The following is a 25,559-nucleotide window of genomic DNA, read 5'->3' as shown; positions in this document are numbered from 1 at the left end:
TAAAGTGGCAGCTAAAGAATTAACACAGCAGCAGGTCTGTTCAATTCATGCTCATTAAGCTTCATGTGTGCGGATCTGAAGGGACTGATCATTTGTAGCCTGTCCACCTATCAGTTTTGCAAACATTAAGAGGGAGGAGCATTTCTAATTATGGAACCCAGTCACTGGTGTGGTTCATCATCATAACTGAATTAACAAACCTATATAAAGCAATGGAGATCACCTTTGTCTACAGTGGGTAAAATGGAATTTGTGGTGCTTACACTGTGTGACGAACAGGGAGACATCACTGTAAGAGTCTCACAAGACATTTCCCAAAGACTACAAAATGGTGAGTAAACAACTAAATTGCATTCCAACAATCTGGATAGGATTTTAAATGATGTAAATTATTTTTCAGATAACAGTTTAGCAGCTGCACTTATGCAGCAAGCAAGGGCTGCAACAAATGCACAAGGTAATCTATCATTTAAATCAAAAATGGTATTGTCTTTTAATGCAAATCAAACAAATGACATATTCATGTTTATTGTAAACAAATATTTAATTTTCTCTCAATCACAGTCCCTTTAGATCTGTCTTCAGATGCTAGGCCTGCTCCTGAAAGGCCTGCTCCTGATGAAAGACCTGCTCCTGACGAAAGGCCTGCTCCTGATGAAAGACCTGCTCCTGACGAAAGGCCTGCTCCTGATGAAAGACCTGCTCCTGACAAAGGCCTGCTCCTGATGAAAGGCCTGCTCCTGTAAGGCCTGCTCCTGTAAGGCCTGCTAGATCCCAAGCTGGAACTCCTCACCTGGCATCCCCCTCCAGCCGGTCAGAACACCTCGAGGCAACACAAGGTACAGTAACTAAAATGAGGATCTAAACAGCAAATGCTATTTGTTTGAGTTACTAACACTTGTGTCTTAACAGATTTCACACACAACACCATACTGCTGCTTTTGGACCTGACAAAAACACACCAACAGGTGTACTATCACTCCAAACCCGGTTTTTACAAAATTCTACAACGGCAGTTCAGCAAGGAGGGATACAGTTTCTCCTCAGACAAAATCCGGAAAAAACTCAACAACCTTTTGACCACCTACAAAAGGGCCAAGGACCGTTGTACCTCAACAGGAGAGGGGAACATAACGTGGGAATATTATGGGGTAAGAAGTTTGTTCTTGCACATCTAGTTGGTAAAAGCAACATTTCCATTTTAACAATTCTGCAATTCCACAGATAATGGACAACCTGTTTGGGAGGTGCGGTGTTGGGAGCGCACCTCCAGGCACTCTTGTTTCCACCCCTCTATTACCCACTGCCTCACAACCATCCACCACACTGCCGTGTGCCTCTGAGGCCCAGCCTGGTCCCTCCATGACCCTGCCCACCACACTGACGTGTGCCTCTGAGGCCCAGCCTGGTCCCTCCATGACCCTGCCCACCACACTGCCGTGTGCCTCTGAGGGCCAGCCTGGTCCCTCCATGACCCTGCCCACCACTCAGCCGAGATCAATCCGGTCTCGAGTCTCCCATCCCTCCTTCTACGACCTGTATGAGGCCCACTCCGAGAGGAGGACCAGTGCACTGGAGACACTGGTGCGGTGTGAGCTCTTTAAAAAAGGTCACAAATCTGATTTCTGTGCAACACTGCATCTTGGTTCTGGGGATGCGGTGCCCTGTTATCTGCTGCTTCAACCTGCTCATCAACTTCAATTGCTTCCCCTTCCTCCAAGCACATGTTGTGAAGTATGCAACAGGCAGTGACTGCTGTGCTAATGTTTGCAATGTTTTTCATGTACAAACATTTGAGCCTCCTGAACTTCGTTTTCAGTAGGCCAAAGGTATGCTCAATGACCACGCGTGCAACATTTAATTTTTGATTGAAACGACGCTGCCGAGCAGTTAAATGGCCATTGTCCCTGTATGGCCTCATAAGCTGAGGCAATAGTGGGTAGGCAGAGTCCCCAATGATGTGCATTCCCTCAGGCACCAGGGACTGGGGATCTTCATCAAGCAGCCTTCCAACAGCAGACAACCGGAATGCCTGTGCATCATGCCAGCTACCAGGGTGGCCCACATTAACATGACAGAATCTCCGTTTACTGTCACAGAACCCAGTAAGCACAACAGAATAAAACTGTTTTCTGTTGATGTATGCTACTGGGTTCTCACAGTGTAGTTTCACAATAGGAATGTGGCATCCATCTACCGCACAGACAGTGTTGGGAAATCCTGCTGCACGAAATCCTAACTCAGAATTATGTAGGGCTTGCCCTGTGGGCCAGGAAATGTGGTGAGACAAATATGTGGTGACAAGACTACAGAATTCATGGAGATGCAGGCAGACAGTGGATTTGGTGATATTGAAACGATCAGCAACCCCCCTATAGGACTCCTGGTTTGATAGAGTCCACAGACAGGCAAGAACACTGTTTTGAAGCGGCACTTTACTGTGCTGTCTGTTCCAGTAGAACGGGCCAATAGTCGTCATCACATCCTGTTTGGTAGAAAGGAATAAATGGCTTTTAATATCACCAGTCGAGATAATACATATTTGATGTTATTTATATATATATATATACACACACACATACTTCCACATGTCCCCTGGACAATCGGAAATGACTTTTGAAGTCTGAAGGACTGTACTGTGGGACCACTTCTTCCACAAATTGTTGGACCTTTGGAACGGATCTAAGGAAGGCAGACACAGGAGCAAATGATGACCATAAATCATTAGACCTATTCAACATTCTTTATATATATATATAACTGCTGCTGCTGCTGTAGGCCTATATTATCTTCACTTGATTTCAGTTGTATTCTTGTTTATTTATTGTATCTTTGTACTACTATCTTGCTTGCTTTCTATATCTTTAGTAAAGTAGCTTTTATCTTATCCCATTGGACTAAAAAAGACTAGTAGTGTCATAATTTTGCACAATTTGTGATCTGTAGAGTAAAGTAATCAGTCCGGATAATCCATCATACTTTTTAATTTAGACTGATGTAACAATATATTTTGTCTTTTTACTTGTGTATTGTATTGTGTATCTGTTTTTGTTACCTGCCTAGGTAGCCTACTACGGATGTAAATTAGCACGTTTGCTCAAACACATTTATACTTCTTGTATTTTATACTGATGTTCATTAACATGCTCTGTCCCTATCAAATAAAAAAATAAAAAGATACGTAATTACCTCCGCAGACGGTGTTCATCATGCCATTCTCCATACAATACATGTGGGATTTCTATTGCATCCACTTCATCTGCAACGAAAAACGCCAACGCAATTTCCGCCAGTCAAGCCGACTCCGACTCCGAGCTGTCCGACTTAAGACGAGCTTTTTGACACCTCCCCCGGCTGCGATCGGCTACTCTTGTCTACTTTCGAGGCGAGCCGCAATGTGTCTCAAACAAGCCTATTATCTGAAGTCTGCTGCTCTGAGCATGTCAGTTGGAGCTATGGCAGCATCGTGTTCCATGACACAGGTGTTTATATTTGAGCTAACGACGTGTCCACAGATCAAAGGATTCCATGGTGATGTGCAGTAATCAGTGAGAGGAGAGCATTGTCATTGTTCTGAATGAGAGATAAACCTCTTACATGTGAACGTTTTGTTGATGAACCGTAACAGATATCGGTGAAATTTCAAAGCATGAAGCATGTCAAGGAACTTGAGCATCTGAAGTGTACTTTTTGTGTACTTTTGGGTTAATAATGTGACCTTTTTGGCAGATTAACTAAAGGTGTGCGGCTGCTGTGATGGGGAAAGATGAGGCTGCATTTACAATGGGGTTTAATGGAGACATGATGAAAGTTTTTGTCACTTCATGCCCTCAAGAGGCATTTTGTTTAATTATTTTGCTTAATTTTTTTTATTTTTCAAGCTACGAGATGTTTTCCTACGTTTCTCATGAAAAATGATGTCTCAAGAATGTAGGGTTTGGGAATTATGGCAGGTTTAAAAGAAAATATGAAGGCAAAATTAAATCTGTCCTCCACTCTAGCTGTGACATCACGCACTCTAAAATCTGAAGAAGGCCTCTTTACCAAGGTCTGAACAATGTTTAATATCTCTAAAAGTACGAATCAGATTTAAAAGTTCTGTTACACGAATAATGTCAGAAAGATGTGTAACATTTTAAAGTTGGAATGAGGTTGCTGAGTGAAAGTATGAAGGATCAGTTAGCAGTTGAAGTTGCATGAAGATTGTTCAAGTCTGAAGTTTCTCCATTGACTTCCATGTTAAAAATGTGATGAATTATGGGATGTATCTCTGGAATTATGAAAGTTATGAATAAGAAAAGTAATAGCCATCGATTCCCGACCGAGCTGAACGTTTTGATGTTGAAACTGAGTTTCTGCGATGTGGAATGTGGGAGAAGAAGAGGTACAAAATAACCCGGCGGAATAATAAAGAATTTCATGCGTAGCATAACAGATATTTGGAATGCTGTATCAGCATTCCCACTAAATAAAAACAAAAATAAAGAAATATCCCTTCCCTGATTGAAGGGGAGCAGCTAACCAAGCCACACCTGAGAGCTGGAGAAAGGTAATCAAGACAATTAGACACACCTTTGAGCTGTGGTGGAGGAAGAGATCCCATTCAACTGCAGACAGAGAACAGGAAAGGAAGGGGCAGCAGTGGCTCAGTCTGGGTCCCCAGTTCACATACCGATCAGACCCAAAAAAAAAAACTACACTCAAAGCTGCACCCACACAACATACTCTGAACTGGTTGGACTGAACTACACAACATACATACATACACAACTATATTCACTTGAATTGCACTCTGAAATGAAACTGGACTGTTTTCAGAGTGTAAAAGGACAATACAAACTTGTCACACCTCCACACACTCACTTTGAAAAATGTGTCATCTGATATTTAATTAATCAATGAATTTTTTGTTATTTAAATTTATATATTTATTTTTTGCATCCTTTGGGTTGAAGTTTTTGGGGAATGGGTTTGTGCAGCGCCATATAGATAGAAGAGTTACGACAACGGAAGTCCAAAAACGGTTATCGTCACGTGGTTCATGTAGACGAGGATCGTTCCCCGGAAGTTCATGGCGGGCAATGTGAATGCATTGATAACAGGAGATAGAACTACGATTTTTGGTAATTATTAGTGAATAAAGGTTTTGATTTGCAATATTTATACAACAAATCGATATGTGTATGTATTTACATCAATATGTTTTAAAAAATAAAATAGAATTTGCTAATATTATGTGATAATATTAGGATTAGTGTGAACAACTAGTTTACATGTTAGGCTAACAGTGCCTTGGTTAAAGAGCCTGTTGCTGTTTATTTATAGCTTTGAATTCTTTAAAACCAATAGTATCTTCTTAAACTTGTATGGTAGTCAGGAGCATCACTTTCTAATGTTTATTGATATATTTAGAGGGAGGGGATCTAAAGTAATGCTTTAAAATTCAGATTAGATTAATTTCTACCATTTTCTTAAATTCATGATAGTTTCAGTAATCCCATGGTAATTGAGGACACACGTTATCTAAATGACTAATGTCATCTTTATGGCTTTCAGAAAGGACAGGAGACCGACAGGTGACTATCAAAGGACTAGCAGCAGCAGCAGCATGATGATGATGATGTTAAATGTGTTGTTTTAGGAACATCCATTGCAAATACATGGAATTCAATAAACATTGAATAGCATATCATGCAGTTTGTCTGTGCCTTTTCCTCCGTGTTTGCTGTGCTGCCTCCTAGTCGCCACCATGGTTTGCTGTGCTGCCTGGGGATGCTCAAATCGCTCCGAGAAAGGAGTACGAATGTACGGCTTCCCCACTGACACGGAGCGGAGGAAAAAATGGCTGGCTCAAGACAGCAGGAGCAATTTCACAACCAATAGCAACAAAATATGTGATGTAATTATATACAAACACTGCATTTGCACTTTTTCACAAAACGAAAACCACACCATTGGGAAAGCTTAATGTTTTGTTTAATACAAAAAACAGGGAAAGGCTTGAAAAACACAGAGTTGAGACTCAGGGTGCAGGGTGAGGGTCTCAGTGCAGGTATTCAGGCTCCATTGAATCCCCCTCTGGTTCTTGTGCTGAAAGAGGGAGTAACAGACAGGAGAAAGGGTTATACACACCTATATAGCACATCTATTGGATGGGGAATTGCCTTGGGGAGATAAGGTGTGGTCTTTGTTCCCAACTGAAGTTATGGAACTTTATTATTTGTGAGTTTAACAAAGTATGACAAATGGCATCAGTAACAGATGTGATATGAATTTCTATAAAGTTGTCTCACATTCTTGGTCATATTTTATATACAGTATGTAATGAGTATAACATGTCCAGTAAGTATAACGTGTTTCCTAATACTGTGTATTCAACCACTATGGAATATGTATGTGGGCAGACAAAACTGAGTTGTTCTGTGTGTGAAGTAACCTCAAGTCACTCCGCAGGCACATTTTGATGCAGACCAGTTTGTCAAGACAAAAAAGGGCAAGACTAGGCTAAGAGCAGAGGCTATACCCACCATCTTCGTGCATCGCCCTGTGGTCAAAAAGAGAAGGGCCCCTGCACCACGATTCACCCCGGGACCTGTATCTACAAAGCCCATAGCTCATGATCACAGCGATAGTGTGAAAGGTGACACAGGTATAATAAGTATGAACTTTTAGTAACAAAAGTAATATTTCTTATTTTTAAGTTGTATAATATTTTAAATGTTCGAAAATGTACAGTGCCATGTCTTCTACTTACATTAGTCTCAAATATTGAGGGAAGAAGGGAAGGGATCACTGCCCTCCACCTGCCAGCACCCAGCCAGAGGAGCGCAAACAACAAAAACAAGCAAGGTGTCACGTCATGTACCTGGAAGTTTGAGTTGGCAAAATGGAGTAAGAGAGGGACTTGAAAAACCTTGGTGGCTCTCTACTCATGTTGTTACAGTTGTCTTGGTTACAGCTCTCAAGTTTTTTTTTTTCCATTTCCACATCTTTAGAAAATATGAAATAAAAAATTGAAGTGAAATCAACCTCTTCTCTGGAGAACAAACTTTGATTTCTCTGTCTTGTGAGTTTGCAGTCTTGCAGTTTTGCTCCTCCACCTGTAACATCACTGCCCCTCCACCTGCCATACAGTAGGTTACTAACAAGATTACTTATATAATACAGTGATAGAATACATGTTTAGTATGCTTACTTATAAAAACAGTAGTATTAAACTTACCTTGTGTTTTCACTCTCACTTAAGTCCCTCTCCCTTTGCCATCAATCCAAAATCAGCTGAGCTGCAACATTATACAGACAGGTAATAATCAACATAATCACAAGGACACAATATGGCTCTGCTAAAAACACTCACTCTTACACGCACCAAAGTTATATTTATCTAATATTTAACTCCCTCCACCCCCGCATACAATCCCGTTTAGAAGCCCCTCTTCTCTAATTCAACAACGTTGGACGAAATGACATTAAGAGAACGGAATTTACAATTAAAAGGCTGTTCAACGTGTGTTGCTAACTTGATTCGGCATCCTAGCTTAATCTGTTATCTGTAAACGTTCCCTAAATCTACTAATTTAGGGATAATCCACTGACATCCTTTAATACACATGTTAATTTGAATCAGATGTACTGATAATATCCGCAATATAAATCTTTAAACTTCTTCTTACCTTTAAAAGTCCGTCACGAACGGTCTATTATGCTGCAACTCTACAGCTCTGCTAGCCTTGGCGCTAACTTCCGGGGAACGATTGAGAGGCTCCACGATCCGCCATTGCTGTAAAAAAGTGGTCCATTGGAGTGAACGGAGATGACGTAACTCTCAGTCTATATGGCACTGGGTTTGTGTTGTGATTTGTTTGTTTTGTGATGTATTGATTATAATATTGGCTCAATTACATTCAATTTGTTTTGATATTAGTTTATTTTATTTTGTACTGATTAACTGCCGGTGGTAGCAGGAGAGGTGACCTAGCAAAGCACCAATCCACCAACTGCTCCTGGGCACCGGGAACACACTCCATTAGCGCATGTCTATATGTCCTCTTTGTGCATGTATGTATTGTGGGCCTATGTGTGTAATTGTTAATAACACCATTCCCCTCTGGAATTAATAAAGTGATCTTGATATAAGGAAAATAACACTAACCCCACTATGTTTTTTTATTTTGTTTTTATTGAACAGGCTACAGACACAACATGGACATTACAATAACAAAAAGAGACATTCCTATCTCAGACAAAAAAATAAAATAATAATAAAATACAGTCAGTTGGTCACTTCAACATTTCATAAACAAAACAAAAAATAGGTTGACAGTCCAATATCATCAAAAGCATTTATTATTATCCCACTCTTCTCTAGAGCTGATTGTTTCCCATTTCATGGTGTGTTGAGCCTGTTGTAGTCAAATCACCAATTCACGAGTCCAAGTCACTCTCGAGTCAACACTCTTCGAGTCCGAGTCACCAAGGGAGAGTCGTAGTCGAGTCCGAATGCAAGTCCGAGTCACCCAAGGAGTGTCCGAGTCGAGTCCGAGTCATCATTACCTGTGTTCGAGTCCAAGTCCGAGTCACCTAAGGAGTGTCCGAGTCGAGTCCGAGTCATCATTACCTGTGTTCGAGTCCGAGTTCAAGTCAAGTCCGAGTCACAAGTCTTCATGTATTAATCTTCGTGGATATATGTGTTGAAATGTAGCTGCTCCTCTACATTGCTTTTATCCTGTCATGTTATACTAATCTGTCTATTGAACTGCTGTGAAGCGAGTTTGGCTACAATTATTGTAATAGGTGCTATACAAATATAAAGCTTATTACTAATATTAATATTATTATTATTAGGGCCCGAGCACGGAGCGCTAGGACCCAACGGTGTCCTAGCACGAAGTGCGAGGAACCTATTGTTATTGGTGGTATTATTCCATTTCGGTATCCTGTTTTTGAGGGCTTTAGGATACTTCAAAAGTTGTATAATTTTGCATGCATTCCAGGATCGGTGAAAAATTCAATATTCTGGAGTCAATGTGTTCAAATTGTCCAACATGCTCTCTAGCGCCACTTCCATTTTTGGAAAGATATACAAAAATCGCACCGTAACTCCGAATGACCTGACATTTTGCACACTTATTCGGGTGGACCTGCTCTACATATAATCTGATTAAACCCCTAAGCTCCGCCTACTTTTTCAATTTGCATCATTTTTAAAACAGTTAAATATTCACTTAAATTTCAAATTTCGGTTTTTCAACACCAAACTTAGTATACAGCATTGGTGGCGGGTCAGACACATTACCGTAGGAAATGAGCATGTTCAGTCGATAAATATGGCCGTCATTACTCTAAACGTGTTTGCAAAAAGGCGGGGCTTAGATATAAATGCTCATAACTGTTGGCGCCAGAGACGTTTTTACATCCCACCTCTGCCCCGTGTGACGTTTGGTGAGCTGCTTAAAATCATAACAGGAGGGAAATCAGAATACACCAGGATACCAGTTCAACAATAATCTGTTTTAATTATAAAAGGTAATAATGCAATGCAATACAATTCAATATAATACAATTAGGAGCACTCCTGCTCTAATTTCTCGTGCTGGTGGGATCCTTCGGTCTTCGCAGCAGGAGGAAAAAGAGGACGAACTTAATACAAAACAAGCTTATATATCACAAAACACGGGAGGAGCTGAGTCAGGTTATTCTCATTGGGAGATGTAAAAAGATGGCGTCTCTTAGCGAATCAGCGCGAGCCAGGCAGATAATAAACAAGTGTCTCGGAGGTTGTGGCAAAACACATCTGGTGTCCGTTATCACACATTCTTGCATAGCTTTCCCCCACCCCCATCCTGCAACTTTCCAGAGACTTGAGTTGTGTCTAAAGAATATTCCCTTGCTCACAAAGATAATACATATTAATAATCTCATATTTCCAGCTTCTGGTTACACAGACTGCTTATTATGAATACAAAGTAATTAAACACACACATCTACTATTCAAAGTATGTAGACTTCACTGACATGTTGGAGATCTTAACAAGAAGGTACTCTCATCCACCTAGCCCCCTGTCCTGCCTAACTACACCTCCCCCACAGAGTAATAAAAACCTGTTTACGCCAACCACCCCACAATGTTCATAGCAATCTTAGTCCTCACATTTATGAAAGAATAAAACAGAGAAATCAATATAAAACACACACACAGGTATTGTTTGAGCAGTCTTCACATAGCTGCTCCAATAGTCTTATATCTGGGGGAAATCCCCCTGTTATTTGCACAGACTTTCTGAAAAACACTTAACGGGTAATCTTTTCACTCACAAATAGCCAAAAAACCACCCTTTTGATTATATGTAAAAGTGGAAGAAAAAGACTATTGCGCTAATCTACTTTTAAGGAAAAGGGAACATTTGTTATAACAAATAAATAAAATAAAAAACCTCTATATTTAAGAGGAAAAATGTACTTTGTTCCTTCAACTATTAACACACAGGAATGTATACAACCACACATATTAGTGATAACATGATGCAACACACCTCTTATATATCAGGTGTCATTAAAATGAATATACCAAAAATACGCTGTATAAATTTTTCACTTCAAACTTTCAAGTTACTTCAATTTCCGCACAATTCTCCCTTTTGGTCTCTCTATAAAGAGATCAACTTACACAAGGCACTTGAAACATAACTACTGTCATTCCTTTCCACTGTGTTCGTCCCCCCGCATTATATTTAGAGCCCTTTAAACATTTGGAAACAGCCCATCATAACAATTTCTTATGACAGTGGAGAGGGAGACCAAAATATGTTAAAAAACTGTGTCCTTGTCTGCTGAGCCACCATACTCGTCCTCTCCCTCCGCGGCACAGGCCAACAGGGGCATTTGATACGGAGGGGGAGAAGCAGCTTTCCCTTCAATGGTGGAACTGATTAGTCTGACACATAATGAGCGGATGCACGGCACACAACAACACCCACATGTTATTAAAATGGCCATAAAAGTAGCTACAGAAATAAAAAGAGACATTATTAAACCTTTCCATTGACCAAACATGTTAGTAAACCACTCTTTAAGGGGATTGTGTATCCCTGATTGCTCATGCATAGTTTTAGATAGGATACGAAGACCTTCTAAGGCTTTAGTCACAGAACCGTCCGGCGCCGTGTTGTTGGGAATAAACGTACAGCACATATCCTTGAACATTGAGCAAACACCCCCTTTCTCCGCCAAAAGCATATCCAACGCCATCCTATTCTGCACAGCCATAAGGGACGTTGGACCCAATTGTTCAGCCAGGCCTTCTACCGCGTCCCTAGTGAGATTGGCCAATCGGAGTATGTTGTAATGTACATAGTTGATCCTTTCTACATTTTTGACAGGGGTAACAGGGAAGACGGCAGAGATAACTGGAAAACTTTCAAACCCTGCAGCTATTTGGTCAGCTAGTTTGTATTCATTAGGGACCCCTCGTGGAACTCCTATGGAATCGATGTAGGTGGGAGAATTGAGGGATAAATCAAACGTGTTTCTGGTGTCCCTTTTAGCCAGTACATGTAGGGAGGCTTTAGGGTCCGTGGGCACCAGTTTTTCGCCTAGCAACATTAGGGGTGCATGGAGACGCACCATAGCACACAATCCTACAGATAATTCGGGGATACGGGTGTACAGGCGGTGGCCCCCACAATAATAGTAGAGACCAGCCCTGGCCCAATGTCCTATACTAGTGCTAGACACGGTGTGGTTACACCAATCCGTAGAGACATTTCCTAGGTCAAAACGTGGAGATTTTTGGACCATGGTGAAACAGGTGTACCCACCGGCGCCTCTGCTAGGCGTGAATAGGCCTGTCCTAGTACCAGAGTTGGGTGTAACACGTTACAAAGCGTTACTGTAATAATATTACTTTTGTCGGTAACGGAGTAGTGTAATGCGCTACTTTTATAATTCAGTAATCACACTACAGTTACTAACATTGCCCCGACACGCGTTACTTCGTTACTTACTAAAATCAGTCATAATCAAACCTCAACAAACACCTGCTAAGGTGAAGCTAACGCACAGCTATTTGTTGTTTGTTTATATCACGTAGTCTGTTCTTCTTCTCTGTTTTCCGGTTGTTGCCTGTTTTGAATGACGAATACACACTACCGCCGCCTGCTGGTAAGAAGAGTTATTGCCACTCACGCATGCACAGTTCGTACGTGCTCGGCTGAAGTCTTTGCGGTGTCTGGTTCCAGTGCGACACATGGCCAAGATGCAGGAGAACACGCCGACGCAACAGCGTGAGCAGAGATAGACTGCGCAAAATATACAGATATCAGGAGACAGAGGACAGCCATGGTCAGATAGGAAAACATTCAGGATCTGGATCAGTCTTATGCGACAATGGAAACTGAACTAAAGAGAACATTTGAAACTTTAGCAGTCTGCGTGATCTGCCTGCAGGGAGGGGCGGGCCGGCCCTGCGAGTAAAGTAACGAGTTACTTTATGTAGAGAGTAACGAAGTAGTGTAATATATTACTTTTTTTTAAAAGTAATATGTAATATATTACTGCCTAGTACCATTATCAATTGGAGGGAAAACCTTGGCCAGGGTGGTGCAGTTAGGAGGACTAGCCATCTTGGTCAGCTGTAACATACAGTTGTAACCCCAGGTATCTGTGGGAAACAGGGGCACAGGGTCAGTGACTAATTGCAGGCGGGCCGTGGCACAGGCTAGGCAATCCCCTGCCATTTGTTCTTGGGATGTCCGAGCAACCCATTTTAACCATAAATTGTCATCTGTGTATCCTGTGGCCATTTGGATGACGTCTAGAGGTTGAAGTTGGCTATAATCCCCCGTACATTTATCTGTGCATGTAATTTTAGACAGGTATTTAACCTTAGATCCTGCCTGAGGAAGGTTTTGCTTTACCTTTGATATAACTTTAATTTCGAAGAGGCCTTGTGGCGAACCCCTTGCTGCATGTACTGCGAGGACATCGTGCGAGCACGAATTGTTTTAGCGTTATGAGTACCGGATTACAAAACCTGGCGGAGCACGGAACGCCTGGGTTTCTCCTAACCACATTCATTCTATATTTGAGGGATCTAACAATTTCCGCCGATCGGTAAGTTGGCATGTATCCCCAGTCATCAGGACCCGAATTTACTATGACACCGGCCCAGGACTCGCAGGAGCAACCGTAGGTGTATGTGACGAACACATGAGGATCGCCTTTGATTTTAACTGTACTGCCTTGGTAAACGTAAGGACTGCCTTTGACCTTATCTTGGATGCTTCTGTTACATACCGCTGGGGCTAAGCAGACGTATTTGGCTAGGTTGGAATAGGTCCTGGCGAGGTTTCCACAGGGGGTCAATTTTGCACAGGTCGATTTGTATTATTCCATCACTACCTTCTTGGAAAGACAAGGTTTGTTTAGGAGACATGGTGGTAACTACTACCTCATATTTGGCCCGTTTGACCCTAGTTACGGGAGCAGATCGCCGGGCAACCTCCCTATTTATACCGGAAGGAGGCCCGAGGGTGGAGCCCACCTAGCGGGTGGGCGTGGACTACAAGTGTTTTCAGTACTGCGCGGGGGCGCAGAAGGGTAAACCCAATAGCGATAGCCTTAGAGGGCTGCACCAATACTCATAGAAGCTGGGTTACAGTACCTCAGTTTCATGGACTTGCAGTTGTGTTTTGAAGAGCATTTGAACATCAATATTTTAGATCAACTAAAGTGTATCTAATCTTGTAATTCAATAATATATAGTCTTTATATATTAAATAATCATAATAATAATAATGTAAATGTTTACATTACACTTCTTTATTTGTTATGCTCATACTTTTACCTTTACAATCATTTGCTTTAATATGCAGTATATTTTTTGTATATGTTTGTGTTTGCTTCCTCCTGCTCCCTTTCGGACACACACTGTATGCTTTATTATTATTAATATGAAGATATTATTAAGGTAAGATAAGATGTTACTTTATTGATTGAACATTTTAGTTTAGAATGTGCTGTCCCACGGTAATTCAGAAGGCTCACAGGTCACATTCTGACCATTATTTAAAACAATAGGTGCTTTCACACCGTCTACAGTTTGATTTGTATAGAGGGAGCTCTGTGGCTGAATGGCCAGCGATTAGGTGTGGCGCATTTATCATAGGTGATCAGAGCTAACTGCCTGCCGTCAGATTTCATTTAGAAAACAGGTCTGATTTTAAGACTATTTCTGTGCTCATAAAGAATGATAAGAATAAGAATAATGCATATTGAACTGGTTTAATTAATTAGTGAGTTTATTTAACACTAGAACCGCCAATCGGGTGTGTTGTGTGTGTGCAATGTAACTTTTTTTCAATAAAATATTAAAGTCTCCCAGTCCGTGACTTTTCCTGAAAGTGTGTTATGTAGCACACTATGTTGTTAAAAATGGCATTCTAATAGCGGGATTTGACGGTGTTAGGTAGGCCTACAAACACCTCTGGCGGTTCTAGTGTTAAGGTAATTAGGTACAGTAGAAGCCCTTTTTTTAATCAGTAACGAATTTAGCAGTTGAACATAAAAGTCAACTAACTGAGGGTCACTTGCAATGACAGTGTTGTGTCTAACTGTAAGTTTGTCACTCAGAGTAACCTACAATTAATTTAGCTGCTGGAGAAGAAAGATCAGGGGGGGAGGGTCGGAGAGAGCTGTGGTTGATGGGCCATTAGTTGTGTAAATACACAGCTGAGAGCTGCCGTTTCATTCAGACTGTTTAAAAAACTGTAACAACGGACTATTTTTCTTAGAGGATGCATGTTAATTTAAATCAATACATACAACTATTTTCTAAATCCATAAAAGCATTCAATTAATATTGGGAATCATGTCGTTACTTTGTTGAGAATGTGGCCATGTAATAAGTGGGATCATTTGCAGCGACTTGTTCCTTATGGGGAAAATAACACCCTTCATGCAGCTCAAGATCCCTCCGCTACGCGTTGGGATCCTGATCTGCCGACAAGGCTCCAATAAAATATAAATATTTTTAGTGAATTACACGAGTCAAGCCCTTGGGTATATTTGCAGTTTTCCCCGCTTGAAAGGGATGGTACAGTCCATAGGAGGTTTTCACTGGGTTTCACTCGTACAATGACCACAACTTTGTTTCTTTTGAGTTCTTCTTTACTTTGGTATTTGTTGTTGCAGTACAGCTTATGTTGTAAGGTTGTAAGGTGTAAGATAAAAAACCTTAAATGAAAAATAAAAAATAATTACTGTAAATACAATGCACATCAAATAATAAATGAAAAAATAAATGCTTTACATATACTTTTTAACACTTGTGAATATTGTTCTTAATGTATTTTTATGAATTATGTTTTAAACAGTTTTTAACTTATGCAGTCTTATTAAAAATGCAAATATAATAGACTGAATTCTTAGCAGCATGCAAACCGTTTTTACCAATCTACATATCTCAATAAACAAATCACACTAGTTTTTAAATCAAAAATCATGTTGCTTTAGCTTGAGGACATCAAACAAACAAATGACACTGAACTAGAACGCACGTTCTAACGTGCGCCATGAACGGTAAGTTGTATGACTTGACTAAACACACAGTTCGTCTCTCACCGGCCGCTTCTCCAGCTTTTTATGGCTGCACCAGTGCTGCTGCTTCTTCAACGTTTATTCTGCTGGTTCGTTGCTGCTGCTGGACGCACGCTCTTTAGTTTGTCCCTTTCCAGCTTTGATTACTGCTCTTCTTTCAGGTGCGTTGCTTTTAAAGGTGCAGCGACGCTGATTAGCAATTAGAGAATGATTTCAGACAGCTGCCACTCTGTCAATCAGCCCGACTTTTTAACCCCTTGATCTCCTGTGTGGATTTTCCAAGTTGACTTCACACCTCCCACTCGACTTTCCAGTGGAGACACCTGGGAGGTCGCATGTTACAAAGGTAAACTTGGGTCAGACGCTTTGTTCTGCTCTTCAGCGGGAAGCAAGACGTCTCTGTGAAGGACTGTCGCTGGGATCTCTTCGAGTTTTTTTCGATCTTTGGTGATTTGCTTTTGCTGTGGTAGGCCTTGTGACAGGAACAGGGTAGCTTGGGAATGTTCTGACGTTGACATCCCTCACAATTCCTTTGCTGTCCGAGTTGACACTGACCACTCTTGCAATCCTGAACTGACCCCTCAGGGCGTTTTGGTCTGCAATCCAGACGATGTCTCCGACTGCGACATTTCTCTTGGCTGTATGCCACTTGTTCCTTACGAATAGATTAGGGCCAGCGAGTTGACTCCAGTGCCTCCAGAACTTGTTCACTTGCGCTTGCATTTCTTTAAGCCTTTTGTAGGGATAGTCACTGAAGTCCAATGTTCTGACCTCTCCACTCTGCGATGCTCGTCTGAGCAGGAGACAGTTAGGAGTGATGAACTGAACGCTGTCTTCTCGGCTCTGTGTTCTGGCGTCAATTGGTCTTTCATTCGTAAGATTGGCTGCCATGTAGAGAGTTGTTTGGAATTCACTCCAACTTAGCCCCGACTCTCCTCCCAGACTCTGCAGTGCTCTCTTGATGATGCGCACAGCAGCTTCTGCAGCACCGTTCCGGTGTGGAGAATCGGCAGGATGAATTTTCCATGTCCATTCTGTGCCATTCTTGGCAGCTCTCTCTTCTAGTGTAGCTTTGTCAAGATTGGTAAGGAACCTGTACTGTTCTTCTAGGACTGGCTTAGCCCCTACGAAGTTAGTACCTGGATCTGACCAGATCTTCTTTGGATGACCTCGTAGTGCTGTGAACCTCTGGTAGGCAAACAGGAAACTTTCAGTGGATTGAGAGTTCACCAGCTCTGTGTGAATAGCTCTGGAAGCCATGCAACAAAACACAACTCCCCAAACCTTCAGTGACACTCTTTTCTTGACATCATCCTTGACTTGGTACGGTCCGAAGAGGTCTACTATTGTGTATTCAAAGGGGGCAGCTGGTTCTGTCCTCTCTGGAGGTAGATCACCCATTATTTGCTGGCATCTTTTTGCTTTAGTTTTTCTGCAGAGCATGCAGTTTTTGACCACTTTCTGAGCAATCCTCCGACCCTTCACGACCCATGCTCTTCTCCTCATCTTGAGCAAGGTTCCGGCCACTCCATCGTGGTTCTCCTCATGGGCTTCTCGTGCTAACAGCATTGATACCCAGGCTTCATACGACAAGATAGGGACAGCAACTTTATCTTCCTTGAAGATCTGCACGCGACCCCCACAGACCAACAAGCCAGTCTCTTGGTCTTTGTACACCACTAGCCTGTCTGTGGTTGTACTTGGGAAGGATGCACCTTGCTGTGCCGCAAGAAAGATGTCTCTTAGGGCATCTTCTCTCTCTTTCACTGAGATGACTTGCGAAGACGACACTGCCTCCCACTTTGGACTGTTTGCAGTTTGCTGTTTCCCTCTAATGAACTTCTTCGCTGCTCTCCAAATCCAAGCAACTGTCTTGACGAGTCGATTTAGGTTGCTGAACCGCTTGATGTTCACAAGGTTTAGGACAGCTGATCCTGCTGGTGGCCTTTTTGGGTGTGTTTGGGTTTGTTGCTGATCTAGCTTTAGCTCTGATGTTTTTTTTTTTAGTGAATGTAGGCACGTTAATAACGTTTTAATGAAGTTGAATACAGCATATTCATATGTGTCAGTGATTTCATGTCAATTCGGCAAACATAAATGATCGTGGTGAAGATGATGATTAAATTAGGATTAAAAATCGAGAGCCGGGGTGCATCTCCTCCCGTTCGTTTTTTTTCGACTAAACAACATTATTTTGTTAAATAACAACATGGTGATGTTTTGTAAATGATTACATGTCTCTTATTTTGCACAGAGTATGATATCCGTGACGGATCTTAACAAAGTTCCGCTGTACATCCAGCGTACTGTTTCTGACTTTATTTCACATGAGCTCCAGTGTGGAACCCCACTGCACCCCCTGGTGGATCAATGATCCATTGCAGCTGGTTTCATAATAAATTACATTTATTTATCACGGGGGAGGTCTCAAGTCAAGCTGGAGGTTTTCCCTTGAGCGAGGGCAGATCACGTACCAATCACGGCCCTCGCGTTTCAAACTGTCTGAAATGAAGCGCTACATCTGTATGCATAACGATTGCTTTTCATCCAACGTTTTAGTCAATTAATTTACCTCCGCTATTAGACTCTTCTCCTTTATCAAATATTGTTTTTGTTTCCATGATGACCCCATCTTAACAGCGTATCCTCTAAAAACAAACTTAAAGGCTTCCCAGACGTTGTGAGGGTCCGATGAATTATTATTAAATTTGAAAAAAATCTTTGATTAGTTATTTCGTTACATCATCTAAAATGAGTGATATAACTTCAACCTTTTTTTAAATACTTGATAAGGACCCAAAAATGTAAACCTAAAAAACATATAACACCTACTGACGTAAACATAAATCACAAAAACAATATAACATGCCTGTATTTCATTTGCCATGGAGTTAATTGGCATTTTTGCGGTCACAACCCATTTAAATGTACTTTCTACATATATATATCGAAGAAGAAGAAGATGGGCTTAAACAAAGAGAATAATCCAAAAAATGAAGCAGAAAGCTAAAACAAACATTCCATGCCGTAAAGGGTTTCTTGTCTAATAAGGAAAACATAAATAAAACCTCTAACCAGGCTCATACGGTTATCCTTAATTAACATAGGCATACATGCGAGAAAGACTAACCACAGTTCTGAAACATAATAGCCGTTTCAACCGTGATCTGCATACTGTTTTCACTCACATATGCCAAGGTTCTTCTCTGCCTCCTGTACCAGTTCAGTAATGCTCCGACTGCTCCGTTGTTTATTATCCACTTCACAGGGCCGCCCCTTGCCAACTTGGGGCCCCAAGCGACATTGTGAGATGAGCCCCCCCCCCAACCGACAGGAGTGAAAAAATGTTTGCAAATATAATTCCTATTTATTATTATTATCAACAGTAACTTTTTTTAATTTTATGTGAGGTAAATGGTAAATGTGCATGTATGTCGTTCAATATGCGTTTACAGGTGAATACGTCTGCATTTCCTGCCAAATACTAGCCTCAAAAAGAATACAATATAATTAATGCAAATAAACTACTTCTACTAATAATAATCATAATCAATTCAATAATAAAAATACTATTATTATTATTATTGTTTTATTATAATATAGTCAAGACAAAACATGCTTATGACATGCTCAAAAACTGATATTTCTTAAATCTGTATTCAAATGTAGTTCCCTCTGTCAGCAATGTATCAACTACTAGACACACATTTCTGTGTTGTGGTTGACATGATGATGACTGTTAGGAGTTAAGGGAAGAGGCTGAGCATCACCATGAAATGTGCAAATTGACATAAAAATGAATAAAAGGGGAAAAAATGCTCCATGTTTTTTAGGTTGTAAACTTTAACTGTTATGTAAGCCAACTAGACACACAGTTTATCACTCTTCCTCCTGTACATTAGCAGATAAAAGGCATCACATACTGGAATGAATGGTAAATAAAGAATGCTGGAAATAACTGCATCTTCATTAGCCTATATGCTATGCAGAGACTGCCTTCTTCATGTCGTGAATTGCAGCCATAGACTGTATATATAAATGGACGTAGGGTCCGTGACGTCACCCATAGGATTCTGCAGAGTTGCCGTGAAGCCCTTAGTAGGCGGAGGCGGCCACTAACGGCTCGACGGTGTCGTCAGAGTCTAACTCCCGCCTTCTCCCGCCTTCTCCAAATAAGGGCAAAAAGGCGGAGCCGAGGTGGGACAGGGCGGGACCTGCTGCCAACGAGCGTGACGTTCGAGTCCTAGCTCAGGCTAAGAAGCTAAGCTAACATGCTCTCAGTATCAATCGAATGTAAAACATGATTGATGAAAGTAGTAAATCGGTCAGATTTGACCCGAAGACAACAGGAGGGTTAATGCCATATTCACTTAGTAACGCATGAACAACTTTTACAAATATTTCTATATAGTCTGTGTTGGTAAATGTCATCTAGGTTGCACATTTCCTGCTGAAATACATGCATACCAAGTCACTGCGTGGCACTTTGGTTTTGATAAAACAGTGTAGTTCCACTATATAAACGTTACATTCATAATCAAACGAGACAATCTGCAAGATAATTAGCTATTTGGTATTATTCTTAATGCTTGTCATTCACACGTTAATAAAATAAGTACCGATACATAGCAGAATAATTGTGGCGGTGTTCAGCTTAATAAGCCTTGCTCAACATCATTTATTTAGCTAATACTACAGCGGGCTGCAGGCGAACCAAGTCCGCGTTACGATGCATTCCTTGATCTCCAGTTATAACGCCGGACTCCGCCGCTGGCCGAAGCTAACGGAGCCCCAGGGTGCTAGCTACGGCCGCCGGGACGCGCTAGCGAGCTAGCACCCTGCAGCCCCGTTAGCTTCGGCGGCGTGGACTCCGGCGGCCCACCCCTTTTAACATTTGCTCCCGTTTAGCATTATGGGCGTCATAGCCATATAGTATAAAAGTCTTACCCAAGGCTGAATCATAAACTAAACTGTATATATGTATAAAGGGTTACGTCCTTAGCTGGCTAATAAGCTACATAACAGGCTAAGCTAACAAGCACACAAACACCTGCTAACGGGGTTAACATGTATAATATTATCATTTTACTCACCGAAAAAAGCTGAAAGTAGACTTCTTGGAAGATCTGTTAGTACATTCAAGCGCACAGCACAACATTTTAATTATCTGGTATTTGTAACAATATTCCCTAACAGGCACGATCACCACGAACACAGCTAAAGGATCAAGTACAGTAACTACAACTAACTAACGTTGTAGCCTCTATGGTTGTAGCCTAGCAGATTGGACAAGTTGCTGTTAGCTGACAGTGAGGCACGTATCTGTCAATCAAAGTGACCACGCCCTAATGTATGCACAAACTTTAAGACCTAATATCAATATAAAGGGTCGCGTTAGAAAACAATTCACTCACAGATCCATAATCATGAAGGTGGAATCTAACTATATCGATAATAAAATGTATGGAGCCAGGGGTAGAAACATGTTTTTTTCTGCTGTAAAATCTGGCATTTTAACATGGGGGTCTATGGAAATTGCTCCTTTCTGCAGCCATCGCCTATCGGCCAATATATGAACTGCAGTGTGTGGCACTTCCGTATTGGCTTCCCGGCTCTACCCCACAGTTTGCCGCTTGATTGCAGCTGATGTTTTAATATGGCAATTGGCAATTTGACTTATACAACATTCGCAAGTTGTACATTTGACTCATACAATAACCCACCTTCGAGTGATGCTCTAGTTTCTTCATGTTTTGTTTTTTGCGCCGGACTGAAACTGTCTTTTCACCGACATCTCTTTACCTGCACTACTGGCCGTATCAAAGCCGTGATTGGTCAGATGTCGATTCATTATAACGGTGTCAGGTTACAGACGTGCTCCCCTTGTCACCTCTCACTCTCGCGGGGGGTGCGCGGAGAACTGAGCGGAGAACTGCGCACAGCAGCTGAGGCCCTCTGGGCGGTGAAGATAATTCAATTAACATATTATAGCAGGAAGTTTAATACAGTGTAATTTTTGGTATATTCATTTTAATGTCCCCTGATATATAAGAAGTGTGTTTTTATATATTCATGTGTGTACTTAATTACTTTGTATTTAATAGTAGCAGTTTATATGAACGAAAAGCTGGAGAGATGAGAAGTGAAAACTTCCCTGTCATGAGAAGGAGACAGAGAGGAAATACCCTTATATAGACATATGCTATAGGCAGCAGAGTAGGATGTGTGTGTGTTGCAGTAGCCATCTGGCTGTATCATAACCAGTGTTGTGCTAGTTACTGAAAACCAGTAACTAGTTAGCATTACTAGTTACTTCATTTAAAAAGTAACTCAGTTACTTTACTAGTTACTTACACCAAAAAGTAATGCGTTACTGTGAAAAGTAACGTTTTAGTTACTTAAAAAAAGGGCTCCCATTAATGCCCTTATAGCCTTCATTTCAGTACTGTTATTGCATTGGAGAATAATACAATCTGTTGATCAACTTGACATGCCTTATATGCAATCTGGATTGCATCGATATTAGCTGGCTTTCCATTTTTGTATATTCTTTCTCCAGGTAGTTGGAAAAAGTTGTCCGTCCCATATGCCGTGTGCCGCCCGGACATGGTATCATGCTAACTAGCTCCCTGAAAGCGGGTGACTCCACTGTAGCAATAGCCTGCATGTGTTCTACAACATACCGTGCAATGGCTTAATCGACTTTTCCCTGGCCAGCAGTCCCTTGGTTAAAATCCAGCCGCTGTTGCTTAGGTGGAGGTGGAGTGGCGTCGGCTGAGTCTCTGTGGTCTTAGCTACTAGCTTCGTCCCAGCATGTTGTTTTTGCAGATGTTTTAAGAGATTTGAATTACTGGTTTGGGCAGTAGATAGGATCTTTGACCCGCCAAGACACAACTTACATTTAACTAAAACGTTCTTTTCTTTGTGCTCGACAAAAGTGAAATAGTGAGAATATCTCCAGGTGGAGAAACTAGACTTGAGCTCCGCCGCCGCCATGATAGTCTTGTTAGTAAACAACACAAACACGCCCACTGCCCGTCTCCGCATATGACACAGGAAGTATCTAAGTACATTTACTCAAGAACTGAACTTAAGTACAGTTCTCATCTCTGTTCGCCTGGCTGTTGACTATATAAAAAAAACTAACGGAGTAACGCACCATGTAGTAACGGTAACTGAGTTACTGAATTTAAAAAGTAATGCGTTCGAGTACTAGTTACTGCCAAAAATAACGCTGTTATAGTAACGCGTTACTTTGTAACGCTTTAGTCCCAACACTGATCATAACTGCTCAATTATACTGATGCTTGTGTTTTCATTGATTTCTTTGTTTCATTCTTTCATGTTGTGAGTACTAAATTGCCACAACTTTGTGAGTAGTTGGCTTAAATGTGTTTAAATTACTTATGTGAAATAAAGGAGCAGGTTGGCATGACAGGAGACTGGGGATGTGGGGAGAGGACACATTCTTATCTAAACACAGAATGCCAAGTAGCTAGAACATACATGTCTAAAATATATGTGTGTGTTTAATTACTTTGTATCAATAATAATAGGGAGTTGGAAATATGAGGAGTAAAACCATTATTTAAAGTAAGATGTGAGCAGGAGAATGCCCTTATTTGAAGATAGCTCAGATCTCTGAAATGAATGTGCGTTCTCTGTATATGTTATGAAGGGTCCGTGCAGGACACCCAATGTGTCTGTGTTACCTTAAATGGTAAAAGAAGAGAAATGAGTGTGCGTGAAACCTGCTGAAATACCAGATGTTTTTGCTTCAAACTGAGACTGTTTTCGGGTCCTCTGCTGGCACGCGCTGATTCGCTGTGACACAGCATATTTTGCATCTCCCAATGAGATGACCTGAAAAGATGACCAGCTGACCCAACCCCTCCTGTTTGTTTTCTTGCATGAAAGCCTGTTGAGTCCTGGTGTCCGTTCTCTTTCCTCCAGCTGCCAAGACGAGTAAGTAAGAGTTCCCAGCGGGAGGACAGGGCCGGAGTAATCCGGATTACTTCGTGATGATATTGTATTTGTATCTTTTACCATTAAATCAGCATATTTGTTATAACCTTACCAATGGTTGCTGTGAATTCTTCCACTGTTAATCTGACCCATTCACAAAAGGACGCGCGGAGGCAGAGGGGGGCCTAGAGCCCCCACCAAAGAATGACCCTGCCACAACAGCGGGGCCCCCTGCGCAAGGCGGGGCCCCATGCAGCCTGCGTGATTGGCCTGTAGGGAGGGGCGGCCCTGCCACTTCCCATCGTTGTCGCTGCCCGGTGTCCCGTTCCATGCTCCGGGTATCTTGGTCACGCGGTGGGGGCACACTAACTACCAGACCCCGTTCTACGAGAGCCTTCCCCGCAGATATTGGATTCCCATATGTCTGTGTGGTCCCATCTTCAATGAAAACTTTCAATTTTGCCGGGGCCAAGATGTGCGATTTGATATTTTTGGCCTTTAGTTGGTCTCTGATAGGTCTGTACAATAAGGTGACCAGATTTTCTAAATTAAAACCGGGGACATTTTGAGTTTTGCGGTCAATATATCATTAACATATCCAATTTTCTTCACTGTTAGAGAAAACAGGGGGACAATTCTGGCTCAATGTAATTCGAACATTTTAACTGTTGGATACAAACAGAAGGACGATAGCTCATGAGATTTCATAAGTATTTTATTTTGAAACTCTACATCAGAATGTCCTGATTTTCTCTGAATGACTAGATGGGGTGTCCTCAGTGGCGCCGAATGTTTTTTCTGTAGCCCCAGACAATTCTCCCTCAATAATATAATACATTAATCGTGCTTTACGTGAACCTCATCATGACACAAGAGAGGACGGTAGGACTGTAATTTCCCGTGTTCAGTGAATGCAACAGAGGCAAGACACCAGACCAATCAGAGAGTTGCATGGAAATAAACGTGTGCTTGTGTCATTCAAGCTCGGCTCTGTGTGTGTGTGTGTGTGTGTGTGGCAATAGCGCATTTAGTGTGATCGAGAGGGAGAGGGAGGGACCGGTGCCAGCAGGGACCGTGTTGTTAGCATCTGGTTAGCTAGCTGCACTAAAGGACATAAGGAGCTGTTTGTTCCACAACAAGCTGGAGGAGAGTCCTCCCCTCAGACTGAGAGACTCAGGTGAGCTAAAGGACTCTCTGAGTGTTTAGATCAGGGGTCAACAACCTTTTTGATATGAAGTGCCATTTAAAAAAAAATGTTGGATCAGTGTGCCGACGATCGTGAACTGTCAACGGGGGGGAGCCTCGCTGCGAGGAAGCAGTGTGTTGATCTCGTTCACCTGTCAGTGCAACTTACATGATGCGGTTTAAACTAATTTAAATAATTGGTTTAAACGGCATTATAATAATGACGACGGTCCGTTCTGTGATTCTCCAGAACACACAGATGGCCAGTCCGCCCCTGTGTAGCATATTCTTTTCGATGAGAGATGAGCAGATCGCCACTGGGCTTTCAACTAAAGACACAGCCACGCAAAAACTGCGGCATTTGTACAGCTCCTTATTGGTAGCCTACTGCAATTTGTGAAGTGCGGGCGGGCTCCGGCAGCACTTCACCCCTGATCGTTTCACCCCGGAGGAAAGCAGCAGAAAGTCGACTGGAGTTAAAGAGAGCGGGACTGCGTTGCGTGCATGGCTTCCTTCTGCAGGTAACGGGGAGACGCGCTCTGGCGGCGGTCTCGTTCAGGATCCGAAAATAAAATTGTAATATTTAGCACACTTATTCCTAGTGTGCCACTGGTTACGGTGCCGCGGGCCAATGGTGGCACGCGTGCCAGGGGTTGCCGACCCCTGGTTTAGATGGTTCACTTTAGTCTTGCATTCACACCTAATAATCCGCTTCTCTGGTGCGCACCAGATAGGGTTGCCAACCGTCCCGTATTAGCCGGGACGCCCCGTATTAGCCGGGACGCCCCGTATTAGCCGGGACGCCCCGTATTTGA

General features: G+C 41.9%; 1 long non-coding RNA gene across 1 annotated transcript; it reads left to right on the top strand.

Annotated features, from left to right (window-relative positions):
- Positions 1-217: 217 nt before the first annotated feature.
- Positions 218-693, top strand: LOC117558618. Its single transcript, XR_004570850.1, has 3 exons — positions 218-331; positions 401-457; positions 565-693. It is a non-coding gene; the product is annotated as an uncharacterized LOC117558618 (long non-coding RNA).
- The last annotated feature ends 24,866 nt before the right edge of the window (positions 694-25,559 follow it).

This window comes from Gymnodraco acuticeps, unplaced genomic scaffold (assembly GCF_902827175.1).
Source record: "Gymnodraco acuticeps unplaced genomic scaffold, fGymAcu1.1, whole genome shotgun sequence".
In the NCBI taxonomy this organism is placed as follows: domain Eukaryota; kingdom Metazoa; phylum Chordata; class Actinopteri; order Perciformes; family Bathydraconidae; genus Gymnodraco; species Gymnodraco acuticeps.
This window is presented reverse-complemented; position numbering and strand designations above follow the sequence as displayed.